The sequence below is a fragment of the Palaemon carinicauda genome, chromosome 10 (genome assembly GCF_036898095.1).
Source record: "Palaemon carinicauda isolate YSFRI2023 chromosome 10, ASM3689809v2, whole genome shotgun sequence".
Classification (NCBI taxonomy): Eukaryota; Metazoa; Arthropoda; class Malacostraca; order Decapoda; family Palaemonidae; genus Palaemon; species Palaemon carinicauda.
In genome coordinates, this window is record NC_090734.1 from 136,785,758 (window position 1) to 136,812,837 (window position 27,080).

General features: G+C 32.4%; 1 protein-coding gene and 1 pseudogene across 3 annotated transcripts in view; both read right to left on the minus strand.

The window, feature by feature from the left end:
- The window catches only part of LOC137648502 (uncharacterized), a 1,327-nt pseudogene extending 1,320 nt beyond the window's left edge, over window positions 1-7 (minus strand).
- Window positions 1-27,080, minus strand: part of LOC137648503 (calsenilin) — a 712,312-nt gene that overhangs the window by 37,845 nt on the left and 647,387 nt on the right. The window lies entirely within an intron of this gene.

The window sequence follows — 27,080 nt, forward strand, 5'->3', positions numbered from 1 at the left end:
TAAAGATAAAAAAGTAATCTCTCATATCAGACGCAGATACAACAGAGCACCAAAACCCCTCACGTATGAAACGTCGCCAACACCACTACTAGCTGTTCCAATTCTCACTGTCTCTGTATCTCTTTTTCTTTCTCTCGTTCCTCTCTCTCTCTCGCGCCCTCTCTCTCTCTCTCTCTGAGGCCACCCATTCCCACCCTCCAACCGATAACCCCAACTGCCACCCATCCATTTCCCCAGCTCTCAAAGTCTGTTGCCTCAGGTAAGATAACATTACCGAACGAAGACGAGGTCATTCATGTTTTCTCATAATATCATTTGCAAATTCTCAATCATAATGCAAACCCACATTGAGAGTAATTTGAGACGATAAGCAACATACTAGTATACGTTGACACTGAGTCCAAGGTAACATATCTTAATTGGAACCCAGACATTTTAATCCTATATGAGAAATCAAATGAGCCTCATTAAACTATATGCATAAAACACTTGCATGATCTATGTTTTCGTTCGGGTTTCTAGGATATTTTAAGACACTTGTCCATAAAGAAGTAGACTATCAAATGTTAAATTATTTTAATCCTAACGATGAGGGAGAATTCCCTTACACGTATGCAACAAGCTTTCTCAACAACTTTTATATTTTCAGAAATATGGATTATATGTGTTTCATAGAACCTTAGAAATAGTAATTTAAAAAGCAGTAAAACCTTTTATAAATGATTTTAAAGGCGAGATATAATCAGAAAAACAATGACATTTCTAGAGGTATTAGCTACATTAATATGTTCTTAAACCGGAATTTCCGAATAATGTACAAACTAGACTGAATACTTCTTCTTCTTTGTCTTTGTCTGCATCTTTTTCCATTTCTATGTGGGGTCGATGTTTCTGGCCAGCTTTCTCCATCTAGCATTAATTTCATTCTGATAATATTCACTGTCCATATTCGTTTTGGCCAATTTTTCATGGCCGGATGCCTTTCCTGCCGCCAACCCTCCCATTTACCCGGGCTTGGGACCGGCACCAAGTTGAGGCTGGCTTAACCCCCTCAAACCAGACTAAATACGAAGGTTAGTATTTATCAAACCCATAAAAATTTTGGAATAAAAAAAAAACGATATATATACAAGTAGGAATGCAACATTATTTATATAGTTATTGTTAAAAGTACCAAATTTCAATATGATTTTCAATGGAAAGATTAAAGGTTTAAATGTTACTTATGAATTACGCTATGACCAGGGAGGGCCAGGTAATAGTAGTTGATGACTCAGCATGTAGACCTATAGGCTCCCTTGAACCCCCATCCATACCTCACAAAGATGGTGAAATTGTAGGCAATACTAGAAACTATTGATACCAAACATCAGTCTAACAGGTTTCCAGGCAGAGACGCTTCTAACAGGCTACCACGGAATTTTCCTAGAAAAACCTTTACGAAAATAAAATTTTCCAGGAACAGAAAATCTCGTGGGAAAACTTTTGCAATTTGGAAAAAGTTTGTTCATTACCAAAGGTTTCCCCTTCAGCCGTTGATCATAAGCGCCGATCTTTTGTTCTTTTTATCCGAATTGGCTTGAATAACTTCCAATGCGGGGAGCGGTTTGCCAAAAAAATTCCACCCTTCACAAGATTATACTCAGATTACCAGACTCCCCATATAACTGAATAAAAACAACAGGAGAAAAAATAATTCCAGCATTAGTATATTATTTTTGAATATTAATGAGTGATGATAAGTTTACATATTAAAAAAAAATAAAAAAAAATGAAAAGGGCATTAATTCAAACGACTCTCAAAAACAGCTGTACAATCCAGTCAAGTTCAAAGCGTTGGCATTATGCTCCAAATCAGTTTGATGTGTGATCGTACAGTGGGATCTCCCCAATCATTTTGGTGATGATAATATATATATATATATATATATATATATATATATATATATATATATATATATATATATATATATATATATATATATATATAAACATCAAATCGCTGGAACGTGCGATGTCTCGAGATGACAGCAGGCCGGGAAGAGGTGTAATAATAACGCGAAGGTGCTTGTCAAATCTTTGTTTCTTTTTCCTCCCGGCCTGCTGTCATATATATATATATATATATATATATATATATATATATATATATATATATATATATATATATATATATATATCGATATATACATATACATATACATATATATATATATATATATATATATATATATATATATATATATATCCTGACACTTACTTTTTTCATATAGAGGGGGATATACGGTTATCATATCCATATATTTTCCCTATTTTCCTATTAGACAAAACTGTGACCAACAATGCTTTGCAGACCACCAGGTATAGGGTATAAATATCTTCTTTTGTGAGGTGAGTGTGCTGTCACTATACTGCGTGGATCCTCAGTGTTCACAGGGAGAAACGTAATGAGACTCCCATGGAATTAATGAACAGAAAATACCAAATGGTGACAGAAAAGAGAGAGAGAGAGAGAGAGAGAGAGAGAGAGAGAGAGAGAGAGAGAGAGAGAGAGAGAGAGAGAGAGAAAAGAATAGATTAAAAATAAAAGAAAACTGGACCGACATGGATTATTAATTAATAAAGGATGTTTATTTTATTTCATTACTGACGTTATGTAATTATGGTTGTCTATTACCGATTTCAGCTATTTCAACTCATAAAAATAGCCTTTTTATAAAATTTCATTAATCTATGGGCTTTTTTCCTCATTTAAATAAGTTTATAAAGAATGGTGAATATCCCATTAATTGGATTTAAATGTATTCCTATAACACAATACTTCCATTATAAATCAAATAAAATTTCCATAACATTAAATATAAAATTGGGATTCCAATTAAGAAACTCTTTAGCTTTCAGATGACGTTGACTGCCATCACTTTTACAATAGGAAATCAAATGAAATAATAATAAAAGCTATCGATGAAAGTAACATGAGTGGTAGGAAATAATTAAAAGATTTCCAAACGGTAAATCATAGAAAAAAGTCGAAAGTCGTTTCTCCTCTTTGTGTGCAAAATACTGAATACGTTATAAAACAATATTATTGCAATTACAGAAACATACAGAACATATTAATAAAAATGCCAGGTTATTGGATGGAGATAATCTTAAAAACATTTCAAAATACGAGGAAAATCTGATTGATTGATTAATTTTGAGTTATCTGGCATCCTGACATGAGAAAATTCTGATCTCTTCTTCTTCTTCTGTGAGTGCAAACGTTGGGCTTCTTTCCCCTCTCTCGGTGTCAGTATCAAAAGTATTGATTCGAAGTAAATCATAAACTATCCTGCAAGGATCACATGTCAAATACTGCATCCTGGAAGGAGAAATATCTTTAACAAGCAGTATTTCATTCAAGATCTCTCTCTCTCTCTCTCTCTCTCTCTCTCTCTCTCTCTCTCTCTCTCTCTCTCTCTCTCTCTCTCGTTTAATCAGGAGAACGTGACAGCCATGAGAGGAATTTATCGGAAAAAATAAGGAAAAACCCTTTTCAGTGAGCTCAAAAATTACTGGTTCGATGCAGACTAAATATTCTATATACGAATGAATGTACTGTATAAAAAAATGCCCCAGTAATTACAAATATGTATGCTTACATATGTTTAGAAAATCTTATTTGAATATCAAAATTAATACATAAAACGTTATTACACACACGTTGATACAAAAATGTGTTTTTGTGCGAGCAAGCTTTTCCATGTGAATATTTTGTACATCAGGTATTATGAAAATTAGAAATAACATAAAATTAGATTTGAAAGTCGACCCATATTCATAACTAATACAAGAGCTTTTATTGTTGCAATTCATCCGGATTGAGAGAGAGAGAGAGAGAGAGAGAGAGAGAGAGAGGAGAGAGAGAGAGAGGAGAGAGAGAGAGAGAGAGTAATACATCACACAGAGGATTATCATTGCAACGAAACAACCAGAAGAAGCCATGGAAGTGGTGAAGAGAGCTGTTGGGTTCTTGTGTAACCCTGCGCATAAGAGACTCGTTTACAGCGTTGGTGGAACTTCACAATAATTATGTACTGCTTGGAATGTTTTTTTCCCGTCTTTCCTCCTCGTCATGAGAAGTGGAAATTGGAGGAGCTGTGCAACAGTCGAGAAATGGGCATGAAGGCTAAACTTGAACGTGATAGTGTTATATATATTATTATTATCATTACAAGCTAAGCTACAACCCCAGTTGGAAAAGCAACATGCTATAAGTCAGAACAACGGGGATAAATAGCCTAGTGTGGAACGGAAATAAGGAAATAAATAAACTGCAAGAAAAGTAATTTACAATTAAAATAAAACTCTTTAAGAACAGAGCATTAAACACATCTTTCAAATATAAACTATAAAAATAGACTTATATCAGTCTATTCCATTAAAAATATTCGCTGCAAGTTGGAACTTTCGTAGTTCCACTGATTCAACTACTTGCATATAAGTTACGTAATGATCCCCACCCTCTCTCATATGAAAATAAAATCAATAAAAAGAAAATAAAGAGGTTCATCTATCCGTCTTTTCTCTTTTGTTAATGAGTTCTTGTAATTGGCATTCCCGGAATGGCATCGCCAAGTACTTGAAACACAATTACGGTTTTAATTAGAAGATAAAACCAAGATGAGTCTTATCTAAGAGGAGAAGAATCTCTGACAAAGCTGCGCAAATTGAAGACAGCAAGAACTCAATTCGATATTATTTGCGCTTATAGTTCCACTGCAGTTTAAAGGTTTGAAGGCCGCTCATGAATGGCAGGGGGAAGGGACAGTGACATTGCCATATTGAACAAGACAAATGCCCTAGAAACTGACCATAAAACACATATGATCAGCGCCCAAGCCCGGCCCGCCCTCTCTTCACCCAACTAGGAGTAAGGAGGGCCAGGCAATGGCTGCTGATGATGTCGATACGTGTTAACAAATATACTGAAATGGCCTTTTAAGAAAAAAATAAGTTTGTTAAAATCTCAACGAAACAGACAAAACAAAATCATCTTCTCCTACGCTTATTGACGCAAAGGGCCTCAGTTAGATTTCGCCAGTCGTCTCTACTGTAACTTGAGCTTTTAATCAATACTTTTTCATTCGTCATCTCCTACTTCACGCTTAATAGTCCTCAGCCATGTAGGCCTGGGACTTCCAACTCTTCTATTGCCTTATGGACTAAACACCGGATGGTTATCTTAGAAACCTCATGACAGAAAGAAAAAAAATAACGGAAAGCGAAATGGAGCATATGACTGAATTTTTGAAAATATTAATATGCTCTCATGCAAATGTAATATTAGTAATGCTAGATAATCCTACTAATTGGTGAGGGAATTTATAGCAGATAAGAACAACAGCTCCACTTTTGAAATTTGAATATTACGAGTCAACGGAACCTTAAGAACTTATATATATTTGACCTAAGAGTAATAATCGTGCAGGACTACACTGAAGAAATTACTGATGGGCACTACTTCCCAGACGTGATTGGTGTGTCTTCAACAGAGCGAGATCTGGAGTGCCCAGAACAGGTGACAATCTGGTCAAATGTTGCCTTAAAACTGACCAGTTTTGAGAATGTGGAGAAAATACCCAGACCATCAATCCTATTCTCCGATCATGACCACTGTCTCATAATTTGGACAACTCTGACTTTGTTAATGTTAAAGAAAGAACTTCAATGGTCGTCTGTTCAACGTGTTAAGCCATGAGGATGATAAATCTATTCATGTACTTGAACTTATGAAAATGGGCCATCAAAATAAAGCTTATAAGATGACATGTTAACTAAAAAAAAAGTTTATGGCATTCCAGTGGTAAGATAAAGGGTAATCTTTATAAGTCCCAGTTTTGAAAATTTGGACGTTCAACATCTAATACACAAATTACGATGAGTTTTACAGTCTCTTGTAAAGAACTAAACAACCACGAAGTGTTGACAACAAGAGAGAGTTCTCTAATACACCAGGTGATCTGTGTATTTCATTACTGACACAAATTGATCTTAAGTTGATGTAAGTATCTCTTCAGTTTATATATGACAGATCTATTTTAGCGTTGTTTCTGATCTTAAGGTGTTTTATATTTTTTATTCATTACTTCTCATAATAGTTCATTCATTTCCTTATTTCCTTTTCTCAACGGGTTATTTTCCCTGTTGGAGCCCTTGGGCTATAGAATTCTGCTTTTCCATTTATGGTTGTAGTTTAGCTAGTAATAATATAATAATTATGAAAGTAATGATAGCAATAATAATAGTAATGGTAATAATAATAGTAATAATAATAATAATAATAATAATAATAAGCGAAATAATCATAGAGAGAGAGAGAGAGAGAGAGAGAGAGAGAGAGAGAGAGAGAGAGAGAGAGAGAGAGAGAGAGAGATCTATTTCTCAAGCCATTTTAAGGATTTTAAGAGATTAAGAAGTACAAAAACGCAAAAGGCTTCTCTCTCTCTCTCTCTCTCTCTCTCTCTCTCTCTCTCTCTCTCTCTCTCTCTCTCTCTCTCTCTCTCTCTCTCTATGATTATTTATCTCTCATCATTACAATAAAACTGGCTCTTTCAGATTCAGGAATCTGGTATGGTACATGTTGAATAATTTCGAAGACATTTATTGCTTGCACTAAATCATATACCTGAGATGTCAGTTCGTGCAATAATGTACCCCTATGCATTACTGCGTTCAATAAGAACGTATAACTACAGTATAAAAAAAAATAACTTCGATTTAATAAGTATGATTCGATTTAAAAAAATGTTGTTATGCATGAAGAAAAACACTTACATAAATGACATGAACCAAATCAAATTGTAGGATATAATTATTTTTACCTTAAATGAAACTTGGTTTAATTGATAAATAGTGTGCTTTAATGGGTAAATGTGCGACAATATCATAATATCAGCTTTGAAATCAAAATCATTGTAAATAAACTTCAATGTTTCACGGTGTTCGGCAACGCTGTGAACCTTTAAATCATAAATACACTGAGAGGCTTTTCATGTAACTTGAATCCGATGTCAGTTTTTCGCTTCAGTTATTCAAATATTCAAACTTTTACGAAACTTTGTCGAAGTTTATCCATTTTGTATTTTATAAAGTTGTTCTTTTACAGGCTTGCACATTTTATGTAACGCATAAAGGTACTGATTAATACTAAAATAATTTTTCTACCTTTGCCTAATGGGTCTAAATAAAGCGTTCAAGATATTAAATTCGAAAGAGAGAGAGAGAGAGAGAGAGAGAGAGAGAGAGAGAGAGAGAGAGAGAGAGAGAGAGAGAGAGAGAGAGAGAGAGAGAGAGATAATATGCCTTAGTTTCATCTGTCTCCTGAAATGTTAGGAGATCGAAAAATAAATATTTACAACCAAATAAAAAACAAAATAAGTATTAATTATAATTAGACCTTGAAAAGTTTTTCAAACAAGGCTGGAATCTGGATGTCTAGGAATAGAGAATTGTAGTATCTCTGTAATTTATAACAAATACTGAATGTTTTGTCACAAATATTGCCCTTATGTGTCTAAAAATTAATTTTTTTTTTCAATACATTCTGGAAACGTACTCATGAACATTCCATTCACAACTAACAAACAAAAAAGTGAAACGTGAGTTTGAATGCTAGTAAAAAAAGATGAAGACAGATTATAAGATAACGAAAACTTAAAGCTTCCGTAAAATGGAAGATTCAACTTCAATTTTTCATAATTCTGACCAGCCTTTACATTCAGATCTTCCCAGACAGTACCATCTTGTTCGTAGTTGAATCAGAACTTCAAAAGTTCAAACTTGCAGCGAATATGTCTATGTTGAACAGGCTGACATAAGTCTCTTTTTATAGTTTATATATGAGGGATATATTTTAATGTTGTTACTGTTCTTAAAATATTCTATCTCAATTGTTCATTACTTCTCATTTAGGTTATTTATTTCCTTATTTCGTTTCGCTGTTGGACCCCTTGGGCTTATACCATCCTTCTTTTCCAGCTAGGGTTGTAGCTTAGCTGATAATAATAATAATAATAATAATAATAATAATAATAATGATAATAATAATAACAACAACAACAACAATAATAATAATAATAATAATAATAATAATAAAGATTTCTGTATTAAGATAAGTAGATTCAAAATTAAAGAAAAGTTGGAAAGTTCAGACAATCTATATAAAAAGATTTGACTTTTAAAATACACTTATTTGTATATAACAATATTATTTTGCCAAAAGCAAATAAGCCTTTTATAGAAATTCAACTCGAGTGTAAACAGACCGGGTGGCAAAACAGCTTCTGGACGGATTCTCCCAAGACTTACAGAAAGTGTAGGTCTTGCAATATCCAATCCAAAGTAACGGTCGAATAAATAACAAAAACTAGATGAAATACGGATTCAACATCTAGGCTTATAACAAAAGCCCTTTCTCTTAAGTTCCCCCAAGAACATTCCGCAACGTAACTCCTCTTTGCAATATCTCCCTTGGGACCAGGAGAGAATTTCATTATGCCAGAGGTATTTAATGCGACCCCAAATTTGGCGCAGGAAGGCCTAAATGGAATCTGTTTATTGTTATGCGACCGAGGGCCTAATATCTTCTTATAAATAACTTTACGTGGTAGCCTACAGTGAAACACCCATAGTCTGGTGATATCATTATTCCGTTCATTTCGGGAAGTATCATACAGTTAGTTTACGTCACTGCAAAATTTCATACTGTCAGCATTTGGAAGAATTCAAAGTACATTTTTTTTTTCTTGCAATTGCATCTATGAAACATCTCTTGCTTGAGGGTACACTCGGGCACACTTCTATCTAGTTTCTCTTCTTCTTGTTTTGTTAAAGTTTTTATAGTTTTTTTATAGGAAATATTTATCTTAATGTTGTTACTATACTTAAAATATTTTATTTTTCTTTAGTTCCTTTCCTCACTAGGCTATTTTCCCTGGTGGGGCCCTTGGGCTTATAGCATCCCGCTTTTCCAACTGGGGTTGTAGCTTAGCATTTAATAATAATAATAATAATTTGCATTTAAACATCATTAAATTTCATTCTTTCCTCTTTACTTATCATAATTAATTACTCTGTGTTTTGTATGCCCCTAGTCATGAGAGAGAGAGAGAGAGAGAGAGAGAGAGAGAGAGAGAGAGAGAGAGAGAGAGAGAGAGAGAGAGAGAGACTGCTCTGTATGCAGAGTGACATTTCTAAATCAGTCATTAGATTTTTACTGCTGACTCTTTCAATTCCTCGAATCTTCTTATTCAAATTGAAAATAGTTCTGAAAATCTAAACCATACTACAACATGAACACGCTGTTGCCACATTAAGTTTTCGAATTTATTACAGTAAATCAAACTGATTTTGAATAATGAGGATTATTCGAAGTAAATACCGTGTACTGTGGAGATGAGGCAATTTGAAAAGCTACTTCATACACCTCAGATTAATCCTTGTTTTGCCAATATAAATGAAAGAAACAGTACAACCTGCTTGACAATATAAACAATGATACTGAAATTGATGACTGAAGGGAAACATTTCTTTTATTTTTTAAAATAATTTTTATGTTACATCGACATCATTTTAAAATAAATTATGCGTAAAAAAAAGCTTTCACTTCTAAATCTAAAAATTAAATGCTGCTCTGCATTTATTACGACACTAATCAATACGATAAATGCGTATCACGCATACCGGCTATTCATTCAATATCGCTAGGATATCTTCCTCTCGAAAAGTTCAAATTTGCAGCAAATGTTTTCATGTTGAACAGGCTGACATAAGTATTTTTATAGTTTATATATGAAATATCTGTTTTGCTGTTGTTATCGTTTTTAAAATATTTTATCTTAATTGATCATTATTTCTCGTATCGTTTATTTATTTCCTTATTTGCTTTCCTCACCGAGCTATTTTTCCCTATTGGAACCCTTGGGCTTATGACATCTTGCTTATCCAACTAGTGTTGTAACTTAGCAAGTAATAATAATAATAATAATAATAATAATAATAATAATAATAATAATAATAATAAAATAATAATTATAATATATGTTATTGAAGATACACTTTTAGAGCTATTCCTATGTAATGATTATAAATGAATTAGCTATCAGATAAAATAGCATAATTTTTTACATGATTTCCAACTCCAAAAAGCAATCCTGTCTTGAAATTAGAAAAAGAGGAATTGATAACAACAAATATAACAATATTTATTTCTAATCCGAACGATTTTCATATAATCGTAAACTCATTATCTCTCAATATTATCATCATTATTATTATTACATTATGTTTTATTACCGTTATTATTATTATTTTTCTTTATTGCCATTGACGATTGTTCATTGATTTGAAAAAATATTAAGGGACGTCATAATTAAAACTGAACTATAGAATTTCACATTCACAATTTCAGAAGTTCCATATTACAATATATAATCATAATTACCTCTAAATTTATCGTAATTTAATTTTATACATCTCACATTACAATCTGATAATTTGGCGTGGGTGGAAATGGATTTGCCACAACAACAGTGGATACAGTAAACATTTTGAAAGTAGATTATAAGAAATGACAGGTTCTCGAAATAAATGTAGGTAATATAGTTAAGTATACCGTGGATTTTATCTTTCTTAAATGGAACCAGAGGTTTTCTTTAAGATTCCTCTTTATTCGTCTCGTCCTTAAAAGTTTTAATTATCCAGTTAGCGTCTTTACCCACATCTATGATTCAATGAGTACTCCGACATTATCTGTACAAATATCTATCTATCCTTAAATCAAATTCTAAAATGATTTATATATGAATTTAAATAAAGATCCATTCAACATAAAACAGCATCTCTCTCTCTCTCTCTCTCTCTCTCTCTCTCTCTCTCTCTCTCTCTCTCTCTCTCTCTCTCTCTCAGTGTGATGACTTTCATTTTCGTTTTGACTTGCAATATGACATCATTTGCATATAATTTACGAAGAGCCGCTATTTGCAACGCCGTAGATAACTCTGAAATTGAACAGGGATACAATTAATGCAAAGGAAGGGGCACCACGGAAGGAAATACGAGACTACATTCCACCCAGTTGGAGGCGTTACGTGTTAAAGATGGCTTTTGCATATCTAGGAGGTTCTCTAGATACAATCTTGTAACACAACACACCCACTGAAAATATCCATCCATGTCATTTACGTCTATTCAAAGTCTAACTTTTGATAGTACCATGTTATTGCTTTCGCTAAAATCGAAGATCTTGTGAAGAGTATGTATTCACCAGTCTGTTTATTTATTCATTTGTTTGTTTACGAGAAACTGTACAGGAAAAATTACTGTACCTATTTAGACCAAACTTGGTAGCCATGTTGGTTATGACCCAAGGATGAATCTGTAACATTTTGGATAAGGTACAGCAAAATAAAATTATGCAGCAGTACTTTGAAAATAATCCCAATGTTAAGTAAATGGGAAATATTCTGTTAGTTTTTTTTTTTTTTTTTTTTTTTTTTTTTTTTTGTGAACAATATTACACAAAAACTACAGCACCAATTTCATAGAAACTTAGTGGACATGTGGGGTATGACCCAAGGACAAGTCCATTACATTTTGAAAAAAAAAAAAACATCAATATACTAGAGGGGCACTCAGTAGAGCACAGACCTCCCCCGCGGCAGCTTATTTCTCGGCCTTTTGCTCGACTTGACCTTGACATGTATTAATTAGCGTGGATTTTCATACACTTAAATATGAATCAAGGTTGAAGTCTCTGTGACAAAGATGTCCAAACTTATGGCTGATTACGTGAATTGAGCATTTTTCTTGACCGTGACATTGAGCTTTAAGCTTGACCTTCCAAAATTTTATCATTTCCAGCTTTTTACATAACACAATCAGGGGTTTAAAACATAACCTCCTTCTATCTTCGTTGGCAGAGGTAATAAGTACGCAGTGAAATTAGGAGCAAAATAAGACTGCTTGCAGTGGCAAAGGGATCCTCTTTACTAAATGCCCCTCTAGTTACTTTATGTTGGATATGAGATTACGTCGTCATCTTACGGTAACGTCAATGCTAGGGATTTTCCTCTCTCAATACAACTGAAACGGTTTAACACTTTCCTTTGAATTTCTAGCAGAAAACGTTTGAAGACACCGTCTAAGGCGTGAAGACTTTTAAGTTTTAAGCTGCTACGTATACTGAGATGCACCTTTAACATACAAACATAACCACATACAACATTTCAATAGTAAGTACACACAGGAATTTACCCAAAAACCAAGAATTTACACCATTTAGAAAATATGTACTAATATAATACATGTGTAAGGTTTATTCATGTTTAAATATTTACTTTTTATTAAATATATTATAGAAAATATGTACTAATACAACATATGTGTAACGTTTATTCATGTGTAAATATTTACTTTTCATTAAATATATTACCAAATTAGCTTAGAACGTATCAAAACTCAGCTCACTGTTACTGTTCTTAAAATATTTTTTTTGAGTGCATTACTTCTCTTGTAGATTATTTGTATCCATATTTCCTTTCCTCTTTGGATTATTTTTTTTCTTGTTAGAGACCTTGGGCTAATAGCATTCTGCTTTTTTTTCAACTAAGGCTGTAGCATAGCTAATAATAATAATAATAATAATAATAATAATAATAATAATTATATATCAATAAAAATATAATAATTACGATAATAATAATAATAATAATAGTAACATATTTCCACTGTTTTCCATAATCTAAATAATTGTAGGAACGATAATTAGCGGAGATAATATAAACAAATAGTGGTTTGTGGATCACGTTCATAAATAGGTTTCTGTTAATTTAGTGGTTTCCACAATACTCTATTTCCTATTTGCTCTCAATATCAATATGGAATAAAGTGACAGTATTTTCTTTTCGTCATTGTGTTTCCAAAATAAATATTTGAAACAATGTTTCTTTAATAAAAAGAATATATATAAAATTAATCTAAGGTTTAATTAGCTAAAACTATTTTTTTTAACAGATGGCAGACTGTATTGATTAGCCCAAAACCTTTTCCTCCTCCAGCTTCTGAAGGGAGTATTTAAAGTATTGTCTTCTTTAGTTCTAAATACCGAATTACATCATTTGCAGAAAGCTACTTCAATCTAACTTAGCAACATAAGCAAAATGATCACTTGAATAAACAATCGAATACATTTCCTGTCAAATTAGAGTCACGGTAACATAACCCATGGACGCCAAAATTTTTCACAGCGCACACGCAAATATAGATAGATCAAACCAAGGTCTATATATATCTGGACCGAGGATCAAACTATCCTATGCATTCAGATCTTCCCGGACAGTTTCCTCCTGTTCGTATTACTGGGTATGCAGTTAATTCTAATAGTCAGGCCTTCTCAATCATGAGGCTCAATGCTAAACAGTATTCTAGAAGTTTTATTCCAGTTCTGATCAATTTTTTAATCTAAACTATGCAAGCTAACGAAAATACCTACTACTTATAATCTTTATATATCATATAACAAAATTCTCAAACCAATCTAATCCCTGACTACATATTTTTCAGACACCAAAGAAACATTATACACATTAATATTTCTCTAAAAGTTGTTACTCCTATTGGTATCTTTCTGTTTTCTAATCCTCAGCTTGAGCTTCGAGGCAAATGAAAGGTCATGTTTGTTATGGCCTTACTCAATGCCTAGTTTCTGTTTAACCTTGGCGGAAGCATTTCGTTAATCCCTATATTTGAGTCTTTGCTTGCATCTACTGCTCTTAAGAAAACACGTAAAATCAATGAAAGAAACTTCATGCTAAACCCAAATGTAAATTCCATCTCGATGACGCAAATATTGATCGTTACTCGGATGTACGAAATTATGTCCTCTTTTTTTTTTACGAGTTGAGATGCAAAGCAGCTGGTGGTTCGTGCAACCTCCGGTGAATCATAAACGTCCTCTCTTTGTGTGAAGGGCTTCCTCAGAGAGCGAAGAAGGGACGAAAAGGTTTTTAACATTCTGGCTCTTCTGTTCTGCGACCGAAAGGAAAGATTCTTTTGTTTCTAGAAATGGATCACTCTTGGTCTATTTTTGTTGTGCAAGGGCTGACGCAGAATGACTTGACATGATCGTTTATATTTTTCTCTTTGAGAGGAGATTTTCATGACGCTTAACCTCAGTTGACAGAAGTGTGATACAAACTCACACAATTCATATATATATATATATATATATATATATATATATATATATATATATATATAAAACAACAAATGCAGCCATTTCTAATCCACTGCAAGACAAAGCCATCGGACATGTCTTTAGTCATGTCTGGGGTTTGGCCATTTTCATCACATCACTCCGCTGGAGATGATGGGAGATTTTAGCGTGATCGTTCACAGCAAACCAACCTAGTATGGGTGGCCCGGACTAGTACAGCTTAGCTGATCGTGTCGATACACAAACCCTTTCACCACGTTGAGATATGGACTCTAATAAATTTATATATATGTATGTACGTGTGTATATATATATATATATATATATATATATATATATATATATACATATATATATACATACATACATTATATATATATATATATATATATATATATATATATATATATATATATATATATATATATATATGTGTGTGTGTGTGTGTATATATATGAAAATTGTGGATAAGTCGGTTAAAAACGAAAACTTGGAAGGTGACCGTTTGCCTTATAACGAGTTTTCCTCATGGAAACTCTTTACCGATTTTTTTCGTAAAAAGTATCTGAAGAAACAAAAAGAAAAGCATGCTTCCTCAAAATTGCGAAACTTCGAAAAGAATAAGTTACTTAGGAAAATTTTAAAGTTAAAAAGAAACTTCTTAATTAAGAATTTTTCTTTTATAAATATGTAGACTTCGTTATTAAATAAGAATGCTTCAAATTTAAAATGGATGTGTTAGTATTTATCTTTATCTAAAGAATAAAGTTCCGGAACAGCCATATCTCCCTTTAATCTTACTGAAGAATTATTTTGATTTTCGTAATATCCAGAGAATAAATTTCCCGATTCAAAGGAGGCAGCTTGTCCCACTCTAGTCAGGCAACTACTAGATATATAATTCTCATTTTCAAATGAATAAAAACACTGTACTTTACCAGAAGTTGACCTTCCTTTCTAACTCGAGTTGGGACAGGGTTCAGGTACTTATATATTATATTATATATATATATATATATATATATATATATATATATATATATATATATATATATATATATACATACATATATATGCCTATATACACGTATATACACGTATATATCATCATCATCATCAGTTGATGCTAATCCACAGGAGGACAAAGGCCTCAGACAGAATCTTCCACTAGCGTTCTTATGGTCTTTCTATGACAGCCTACACCGCAAATCTTCTTAAATATATATATATATATACATATATATATATATATATATATATATATATATATATATATATATATATATATATACATTTATAGAAACATACATATATACACCCACATATATATATATATATATATATATATATATATATATATACATATATATATATATATATATATATATATATATATATATATATATATATATATATATATATAAATATATATATATTCGAAATGAGTCTTCATCAAATTGCTTTCATGGAGCAACACATAATCTACGGACAGTTAACATATACTTTAGAAAATAATGGCGCGTAAGTTGCAAAATAAATATTCTATTGCCCTGTGTTTTACGATATAAGATGTAATAATTTACTTTAATTTATGAAAAAAAAATCATATTCATGAAAAATGAGATATTTCATGCATGTTCTTTGTCCTATTTTTTATATATATCATCATATAAATGATTTATTTCATTTTATAGTATGGTTATCATATCTATAAAGTTTCAACATTTCTAAAATCCGAAGAAAAGCCGGATGATATTTCAATCAATTGTTTAAGCCTAAAAATCTCAAAGCAAACAGGATCACAGATTTATAATAAATTACAACATACTTAACATACTTTCTTTATCCAACATTTTCATTACTATTGATGAAATTATTCTAAACTGAATCAATTAAAGAATTGTTTACTTCAGTCATTGAATTAATTCTATGCAACGTATTTAATCAACCTGCATTAAGAATGGACAGTAAAATATGAAGTCAGGAGATTCTAATGTAATAAAAAAAACTTGAAGAGGGGTTTACTTGTCAAGAAAAGTGGTTAGGAATGAGGCATTAATAAGAACGAACTGAAAATGGGGCTGCGTAATAACTAATTGTAATGAAAGTACAGATAAATGACTATTGAATAAGAGCTTTGGAAAACAGGTCTTTGACGAGAATATCAAGCTAAGATTAATAAAAAGAGACTGCAACGGAAAACTGATTGAAGAATGATGGGTCAAATGGTATTTTGATGAATAAGGCAACAATCCTTTAAAAAAATCAATTATTCATACGCGATAATTCATATTTTGAAAGTATCCTGTCGATCACCAAAATGTACGGCTGGACCCAGGAATTTCGGGCAGACCTCGCTCTGAAGAAGAAGCTCCCTGCCACACCCTTACTGCGGGGTGAGTAACCAAATAGAGTGTATGGAGAGATGGCAGAAGTGGTAGGCAGGAATACACACACAGGAACTCGCCGCGCAGTAATGGTGTGAAAGGATGATGCACTTCCTTAGTATGATGGAGTACCAGGAATTGCTGTATCTAACTGTACAACTGATTGCACCAGTAATCAATTTGTGCGTTCGTAATCTGGGTTATGAAAAAAATATATGTTTAATTCCCTAAAACAATGCAAGTATCTGTCGTAATAGAATTTTGATATAATAACAAACGCTAAGATCTTTATATGAAACAAAATAACTTGATCTCCACCACCTTTGACCTTTTCCCTGGCACCATATTCAGCAACTATAATAACTAGAATACAATAACTTCCCCGGAGTGTAGAGACGTTGTAGGTCTTCATTGATTCTCATTGAACTTATTCAAATCTGGTCATATTTCGTTGTTTCCTTGAACAACATTTGCGTTGAAATAGAGTATTTCTGCTTGTGTTAATTCTCCCTGTACATCTTTTCATCTTGAGAGTAGCAAATCTAAAGATGTAATCCTTGTATAATGTTTTCATATTTCTATCAAAGCAGGACATATATTATTGTAATATAAAGATTCACCCAACTTTCATATTTAAAATTCCTCCAGGAATAGTGGTGCTTTTTTTAAACCGTCAGAGATAGATAATGCATTACAATACTTTCCTTAAGGAGAATAAAAGACTTATTTCCAAGAAAAAATAGGAAAAGCAAGTTACATTTATGGTGAGATGCCGAGACCTTAGGATACCATAAACTTAAATACATACATACATACACACACATATATATATATATATAGACACATATATATATGTATATATATACATATTTATAAGTATATTTATATATATACATACATATATATTCTGAGCAATTGATGATCCACTAAAGGACAAAGGCCTCAGACATGCCCTTCCGCACACGGTTGTTTATCGATTTTTATGGCAAGTTATACCTGAAAATTTTCTTAGCTAGTCAATCCTTCGTTTTTCTTCCTTCCCTTGCTTCGTTTGGAATTTCTTTGGACACATTTTGTTATTCCTTTTGTCCAACACACACAAACACACACATATAAATATATATATATATATATATATATATATATATATATATATATATATATATATATATATATGTGTGTGTGTGTGTGTGTGTATATATATGTGTGTGTGTGTTTTATGCGTCTGAAAATGTTTTAAAATACACATTTCTATTGTATTTATATCTCTATTTTATGATTACAATACATAACTTTTTCTGTCATTTTGCAATAATGTTGGTGTTGCCTTCATGCTAGAAAGAATGAATTGCTATTATTTACCAGCACAATGTAATGATAGAAACAATAGTTTCATTTTGAATGAAAAGAAATATTGTTTTGTTCGTGGCTGAGTCAAATGTGTGCTATTTCAAAATGAGATAAATAGTATACTTAAAACAGCGCATAAACTATATAAAAGTCTCAGTTTTTAAATAAATAATTTCATCACTGATATCTGACATTAAAGAATATAGTGTTATCGAATGATAGAATTTACCTTGCAGTAATTTAATAAGGGGTAAATATGTATGCATAGATAAATTAGATAGTGGTTAAAAAGATTATAAGATTCCAATTCTGAATGCCCCTTTTACTATGTCATCACAAATTAAATTCACTGACAGCAAAAGAGGGCAAAATCTACGAATTTAATAACCGTTAAGGTTGGGAGATTGGGGTTCACTCTCCCCTATAAAGATAATTAATTACCTTATGTAGCAGACTAATTCAGATACCTGCGTGGTAATATCCTGCAACTACAGCTCTGCCTATGTTGAGGTCATTGCAGATGTGATAAGGCAACGAAGGTTCCTTATTTTGTAACCTTCATTGAGAAGCATATTTAACAGATAATTATTTGATACTGTACAAGAAACAAACCTGACTGCTGCAAATAATGAGCTAGAGAGAAAAATAATTCAGGAACTTATTATCAGAAGTTTATAACGACATGAATAACGTCGGTCAAAAGGAAAAATAAAATACATAACAATTAGGGTGAGTGAACGTCTATAAAAGAAGGATAACTCATATCAGAATGGTGTGTGTGATGTTCGATAGTATTTACATTGAATCTCTTTACAAGCTTGGTAACATTAAAATCCCATCAAAAGTGGATGACATTTTATACCCTGATATTAAGGAGCAATACTTGCAGTAAATGTTTTTATATTCAACAGGCTGTCATAAGTCTTTTTATACTTTATATATGAAATATCTGTTTTAATGTTGTTAATGTTTTTAATATATTTTATTCTAATTGTTCATAACTTCTTATATCGTTTATTTATTTCCGCATTTCCTTTCCTCACTGGGCTATTTTTCCCTGTTGGAGCCCTTGGGCTTATAGCATCTTGCTTTCCCAACTAGGGTTGTAGCTTAGCTAGTAATAATAATAATAATAATAATAATAATAATAATAATAAACTGGGAACATTAGTGTAACGTCTCATCTATAATTATACTACGCAAGGTAGAATTGGTATCTTGGCGTTTTCGAGATGCGAATATAAACATGTTGTTCCACTATCTTAGGTTTGAGTTCTCTTACTTGAGTACGTATTCTACTTGTTTCTTTGTTTCCTTTCCTCAAAGGGGTATTTTCCCTGTTGGAGCCATACGGATTATACTGTAGCATCCTGTTTTTCGAACTAGTGTTGTAGTTTAGCTAATAATAATAATAATAATAATAATAATAATAATAATAATAACAATAATAATAATAATAATAATAATAATAATAATAATACTGTATATAGCACTATCCACATCATATGATATGAAGTGAACACATCTTTATGGGTTCTGTATCACTGCTACATAATTTTCATATTTATTTCAGTACACTATGTGAATATGGAATTTGCTTATCGTAACATTTCACCTATTCATGCTTATTTGTTGTATATTTTTGTGTCCTCTCATTTGAAATATCAATACACGTTGAAGACTTCTCGGGTAATTTCCATTTACTTTGTTAATATGTTAAATGTTTTCCCTATGCTTTTCCGTTAGAAAATTTATATTATGTAGTATGGTTTTCGAATCATCTCAATCATTCTGTTCAACCATATGTATATTTGGTAGAGATTTTGTATTGTTACCGTTAACCATATGTACAACTGTATGCTTTTCGTATAATTTCCTTTAATATTTTTTTTTTTATTCTGTAGGCTTTTCGTCTCATATCAGTTAACCATGTTTAAGTGATAATCTCCCCTTTATAATTAACAGCAAGTGTTTGGCTATGTATGTATGTATATATATATATATATATATATATATATATATATATATATATATATATATATATATATATATATATATATCTTTTTGGTCCCGCTGAGCGGCATTGCCAGGCATATAACTACTCGGTGTTTCCTAGTCCCTCGGTAGGGGGTTGGAAGCGTTGAATCAAAATATTTATCCATCATTTTGGCGGGTCACGTGCACGAGTTCTGCATAATATCTAGAAACACGCTGATTTAAAATACATGCTCACCCATGAAAGAAAGCAGAACAAGCAATAATGAGTGACATGAGACACGTGCTACACATTGGAAGACAACTTTCCTTTGATGAAACTCGCTGCTTTTTACATCTTCTGATCTTCATTTGAAGACGAGAAGCATTTCCTCTGGAAAGTTTTAATATTGCCTCCCTAATTAAACTTCTTGTTTCCTTCGTTCCAACATTTCGGAGAAACGTCACTTATATATTCTGGTTAAGATGAAAACGTATGCATTTCAAATTCGCTTTGGATAAAATGATTCTATTAAGATACTGAAGGTTTTAGAGAGATGACTGGACTCTATCCCTAAGCTAATTATTCTTGTACTAGTGTCCGTGAGCCGTCAAAAATGAAGTCTAAATATTTATATACATATGCACACAGGCAAACACAGATTCAACCCTTCCCACCCTTTCTCCCTTTCCTAACTACAACTCGCTGGTTTGGCAATATGTGGGAGAGTATGATTTCCGAGTGTGCCTCTCGTGATACCCCCACTCACCAGGGACTGATTACTCCCTCTCTCCCCTGAGCGTGACATGAAAAAATCATAGGTCAACACAAAATAATATATAGAGAAATGTTAATATAGTTTTCCTGTTAACCTGAAAACTATCTGGAGCTCAGGTTTTCCGAAGAAATGCTGTCTTCGATTCTTGAACGCCACTAATATATTCATTATATATACAAGGCTTTGGACTTAAAGCATCATGCTTTTCCATCTCGAGTTATAGCTTACCTAGTAATATATATATATATATATATATATATATATATATATATATATACACGTACATATATATATATATATATATACATACATATATATATATATATATATATATATATATATATATATATATATATATATCCAGACACTTGCCCTTTAATATATAGGGGAGCTGATAATTGTACATTACCTTAGAAGGAAGAAATGGTAAGTTTAATTATATAACGGTAATATGCAGGTGGAATTTATTCAAGTTACTGTCATGCCATTCATTTTCAGTTATTTATTAAATTTTGGAGATTTAGCCGCATATCTTGTGTCACCCTTCTTGCATACCCTCTGATATAAATTCCAATATCCTGGTGCGTCCCGTGCCAGCAACTGTCGCATAAATATCTACTGAACTTATCGGGGCTACTGTGAGTTCTATATATTTACTGATCAAACTCGTGAGGAACATTTTCCTTTTTGTTTCGTTTTAGTAAAATTTTAAAGTTGAATACGGAATTTGTATATTTCTTTAAGTTTTTGACAGATAAATATTCAGTGTATTTAAATAAAAATAATGCTGTGGAAGTTGTACTACAATCTTTGCTTTATTCATTATTTATATAATGCTTCTATTTCTTGCACCGATCAGCTTATATTTAAATTCTTAAAAACACTGTTTTCCTAAATAAATGTGTTTACCCGAAACTATTCATTGTATAATAAGTCAGGAATTTTCCTCACTGTATAAATTTATTATCATACCTTCCTTTTATACCTGCCTTCTCACATTTACATAAAATACGGTTCGAAATAATTATTTACACTGGCACACACATATATATATTTTGTAAAAGCAAAATGCTATGAGCCCAATGGCTCCAACAGGGAAAAATGGCCCAGTGAGGAAAGGAAACAAGGAAAAATAAAATATATTAAGAACAACATCACCAAAATAAATATTTCCTCTATAAACTATAAAAACTTTAACAGAACCAGAGGAAGAGAAATAAGACAGAATAGTATGCCCGAGTGTACCCTCAAGCAAGAGAACTCTATACTAAGACGGTGGAAGACCATGGTACAGAGGCTATGGCACTACCCAAGAGTAGAGAACAATGGTTTGATTTTAGTGTCCTTCTCCTAGAAAAGCTGCTTACCATAGCTAAAGAGTCTCTTCAACCCTTACCAAGATAAAATTAGCCACTGAGCAATTACAGTGCAGTAGTTAACCCCTTAGGTGAAGAGGAATCGTTTGGTATTGTCAGTGTTGTCAGGTGTATGAGGACAGAGGTGAATTTGTAAGGAATAGTCCAGACTAGTCGGTGTATTTGTAGGCAAAGGGAAAATAAACCGTAACCAGAGAGAAGGGTGCAATGTAGTACTGTCTGGCCAATCAAAGGACCCCACAACTTTCTACCGGACTAAGAAACACCGAGTAGTTATATATATATATATATATATATATATATATATACATATATATATACATATATGTATATATAAATATATATATATATATATATATATATATATATATATATATATATATATACTGTAAATGTATATGTATATATATATATATATATATATATATATATATATATATATATATATATAGGGGAGTAGGGGAGTCAGCATTATGAAGCTTCATCTGTGGTGGAAATGTGGGAGGTTGGGCTGTGGCACCCTAGCAGTACCAGCTGAACTCGGTTGAGTCCCTGTTTAGGCTGAAGGAACATAGAGAGTAGAGGTCCCCTTTTTGTTTTGTTTCATTGTTGGTGTCGGCTACCCCCCAAAGTTGGGGGAGGTGCCTTGGTATATGGATATATATATATATATATATATATATATATATATATATATATATATATATATATATATATATATATATATATATATATATATATATATATATAAGGCTTGCGTTTGTAAAATCCGCAGTGCGATATATCGGGTACTACAGTACTGTATAGCAGATGGAATAAATAAAACGTCACAGAGTTGGTAATTTTCGTCCATAAACAAGTTGATGAAATCTTTACGGTTTTGCAGTATTTTCTATTATCATTATTATTTTTACTATTATAATTTCTACCCAAGCTACAACCCTAATTGTAAAGGCAGAATGCTACAAGCCCAAGGCCTCCGACAAGAAAAGCAGTCCAGTGGAGAAAGGAAACGGATAGGTACCGAATAACCTATTTATGAAAAATAAAAATAAAATCGAAAATATAGTAAGATCATTAACAACTTTATATAGACAAGTCACATGTAAACCTTTAAATCAGATTTATAACAACCTGTTGACGAACAATTACAGATACCCTATTTACTCAGATTAATTTATAAACAAAGTAGAAAATGTCATGGCGATCAGTAGGAAAATATGATTCAACCACTTCCTATGATTAACAATAAAATTATCAACAAGGAAAAAAAGAGGCCTTTCTATCTTATTTCGTATAATAGATTCGAGTATTATTATCATTACTACTAATCAACCTACATCCCTAGTAGGAAAAGTATGATGCTTTAAGTCTAAGGTCTCCAAAAGGGAAAAAATAGCCCAGTGAAGAAAGGAAATAAGAAAATAACACTGTATGAGAAGCAATGAACAATTGAAATAAAATATTTTAAGAGCAGTAACATTAGAATCGATCTTTCATATGTAAACTATAAAAATTCTCATGCTAGCCTGTTCAACATGAAAACATCTGCTATAATTTTGAACTTTTGAAGTTTTACGATTGCACAAAGACCTTTATCAGAATTTTCCTCCAATTTCTAAGGACTTGGTCACTAAGATAATAATTTATATTTAAGTCAGGTTTTGAAGTAAACTAGACAAATATGAAAATATAAATGCACAGGGAGATGGTTGAACCAATGCAAAAATTAATTATGACAATGTTCCAAAAGTTGTTAGGCCCTTTCCAAATAATTCTGAAAAGGACAGGGCCCCAATATCTGAAGAAATTATATAACGATACTAATACACAGAAGGTGAAATAAAGACGCATAACTAAAATATCCGAAAATAGAATTGTAGGTTTAATTACTCTACATTTCATGCAGAGATTTCTCTTTGTGTAGCAGATTGATATTGCTAAAGTCTCCCATCGAATTTTAACGTGGGAGACCATTTTCTAACAAATTAAGGTACATTTTCGTTTTCTGTTATAGCTAACTTACAGGGGGGACTACAAAATTATATATATATATATATATATATATATATATATATATATATATATATATATATATATATATATATATATATATATATATATATATATATATATGCATATATATATACTCACATACATATATATATACTCACATACATATATATATACACACACATATATAATTATAATATATACATTATATACGTACATCCAAAAGATATATACATACATAAATAGATATATAAACGTCTATAAATTCATGTGTGGCTGTCTGATCTTCATTTAATCAACCGTTTAAAAGCAATGTAGTTTAAACTCATATCTAGTATTTCAAGTCCTTAGACAAAACTGTCAAAATATTCATTCTATCTGATCCACATACAGAAGTAAATACTCTCGCATTAGTATTTTCGAATACCAGATTTAGTGAACCAAACAATAATCCTCTCTTACCTTTTTAGTACTTTATTATGCAAGTGAGCATTGTTACGATAATAGTTCGTGAAAAGTTAAATGAGACTCGGCTACGACGATGCCCTCGCATCCAATTCAGCTCGTGTTATTGTCTCGCCATTGAAGTTTCTGTAACTTCTAAGTCTACGAAAGAGGAGTTTCAAAGGAACCGACTCTTGGGGTAGTCAAGTGATAAGATAAGCAGTTTACATGAAGGTTATTTCTAGTGTAACGCAAGTGTTTCGAAAAACGCATGAAAGGAAATAGATTTGTCTCTCGTTTCTTCTTAGTCTTTGGACTAAATAGAGTATGAAAAAGAAATTCTATATTTATACTATACAACAATAATAAGAATAGGGAAGTGGGGAATATGGGGAAAGGAAGAGTACCCCTGGATATAATCCAATTTATAGCTCAAAGGCAGGTACTCGGGATGGGAAAGATTAAGGAAATAGGGAAAAAGAGAGGTACAGGAGAAGAATAAAAGAGAGGGGCAGACCCTCTTGCGATATTAAGGAATTGGTATTATTGTGGACGTATACTGATATTTATACTAAACCGGACTTACTATTATTATTACCATTAGCTAAGCTACAACCCCAGATGGAAAAGCAGGTTGCTATAAGCCTTATTGCATTGACAGGAAAAAATAGCCCAGTGAGGAAAGGAAATAAGGAAATAAATAAAGCATAGGAGATGTAATGAACAATATAAAATATTTTAAGAACAGTAACAACATTGAAATAGCGAGACTTATGTCAGCCTGTTCAACATGTAAACATTCGCTGCAAGTTTAAGCGTTTGAAAAAAAAAAAAAATTGCACGGCAAGCCTCCTTTCTCCCAGCGGTTAAAAATAATATAAGCCTATACCGTAAATGCTGGTAAAATACTACTATGTTGTTCTTTGGTGTAAATGCTTTAAGAATTATAAAAAAATAAGAAATTATACTTGAATCCTGCATTGAAATTTCAAATGACTGCCATTACAATTCAGACTATATGGCATGATTATTTTTCAAATATTTAATGTGATTGGTACCCAATTTCGTTTATCTGTTAAAGGTTGTTCATCAGCAGCACAGGCAAAGGTAGAAGGGCAGGTCTTTTCCCTGTCTAGCAATGCCAGAGCGCACATTTCCTTTCTACACTCAAGGTAGAACCAGAACAACCAGGTATTGGCTATTAATGACAAGTAAGGAAAGCAAAGGGACTCACCAAAACCATCATACCTAGCTTACTGTTACAGTAAAGTTTTTTTTTTTTTTAGGTACATATATCAGTCCGTGAGGGTTCCTTGAACTTACATTGGATTTATAAATTTGGTCTAAATGGCCCAGCAGTGGGGCATTAGGACATTCAGCAACCAAGTAAATCTAGGGTAAAACAATAAAGTTACACTATGACATAAAACTTAATAGGGGTTGGGCAGCAATTTGGGGGAGAGAAAATAAAGTAGGTACAGCTATGGAATGAAGGCGCATTACGAAAATCCTTCAGCACGTACAGGTATGGAATGAAGGAAAATTGAATACACCCTTAAGCAGGTACAGCTATGGAATGAAGGGGCATTGCTCAGACCCTAAGCAGGTAAAACTATGGAATGATGGGGCATTGCTCAGACCCTTAAGCAGGTATAGCTATGGAATGAAGGGGCATTGTTCAGACCCTTAAGCAGGTACAGCTATGGAATGAAGGAACATTGCACAGACCTTTAAGCAGATACAGCTATGGAATGAAGGGACATTGCACAGACCCTTAAGTAATGCTTTATTGTAGCCAGTAATTTTAGCCTTCAGGGTGTATGGTAAACGTTGTAGAGGCTGTCTGAGGAAAGAACTGCCCGTGATTTGAGCCTTCTGGTAGCGTTGTAAAACAGTACAGTGCATGATTTGCACCAGCGACACTACAGCCACACGATACCATGAACTTGGGACCATGCATTCACCATAGCTCTCATTAAGCTACTAAAACCGACGTCTTCTGGGTGCAAGCCAACTCTTAATGTTTTTCCCCTTACGGTAAACAAATGACATCATACTAGTCTTTTACCAGCGTTTACTGATATAGCCTTATGTTATTTTTAATCACTGTGAGAAAGGGGGCTTGGCGCGAGATCAATATCACAAAGTGCAAATTCAAAGGTAAGGTAAGTCAGGTTGAGTATAAAAATCGAACACTTTCCAATAAAATCAATAATTGAGAAATTACCCTATTTAGTCCAAGGACTAAGAAGAAACGAGGATAAGTCTACTTCTTTTCATAGGTTTCTCAAAACACTTTGCGTATTTCGCTTTTTACTCTGCAAAAGTTGGGCTTCTGGTTAAACAACCAGGCAAAGCTTTGCAGTTCACGCCTTAGAACACACAGAGAGAGAGAGAGAGAGAGAGAGAGAGAGAGAGAGAGAGAGAGAGAGAGAGAGAGAGAGAGAGAGAGAGATCCACAAACAAAAACATAATTTCTACAGATTTTGATGCAATAGCT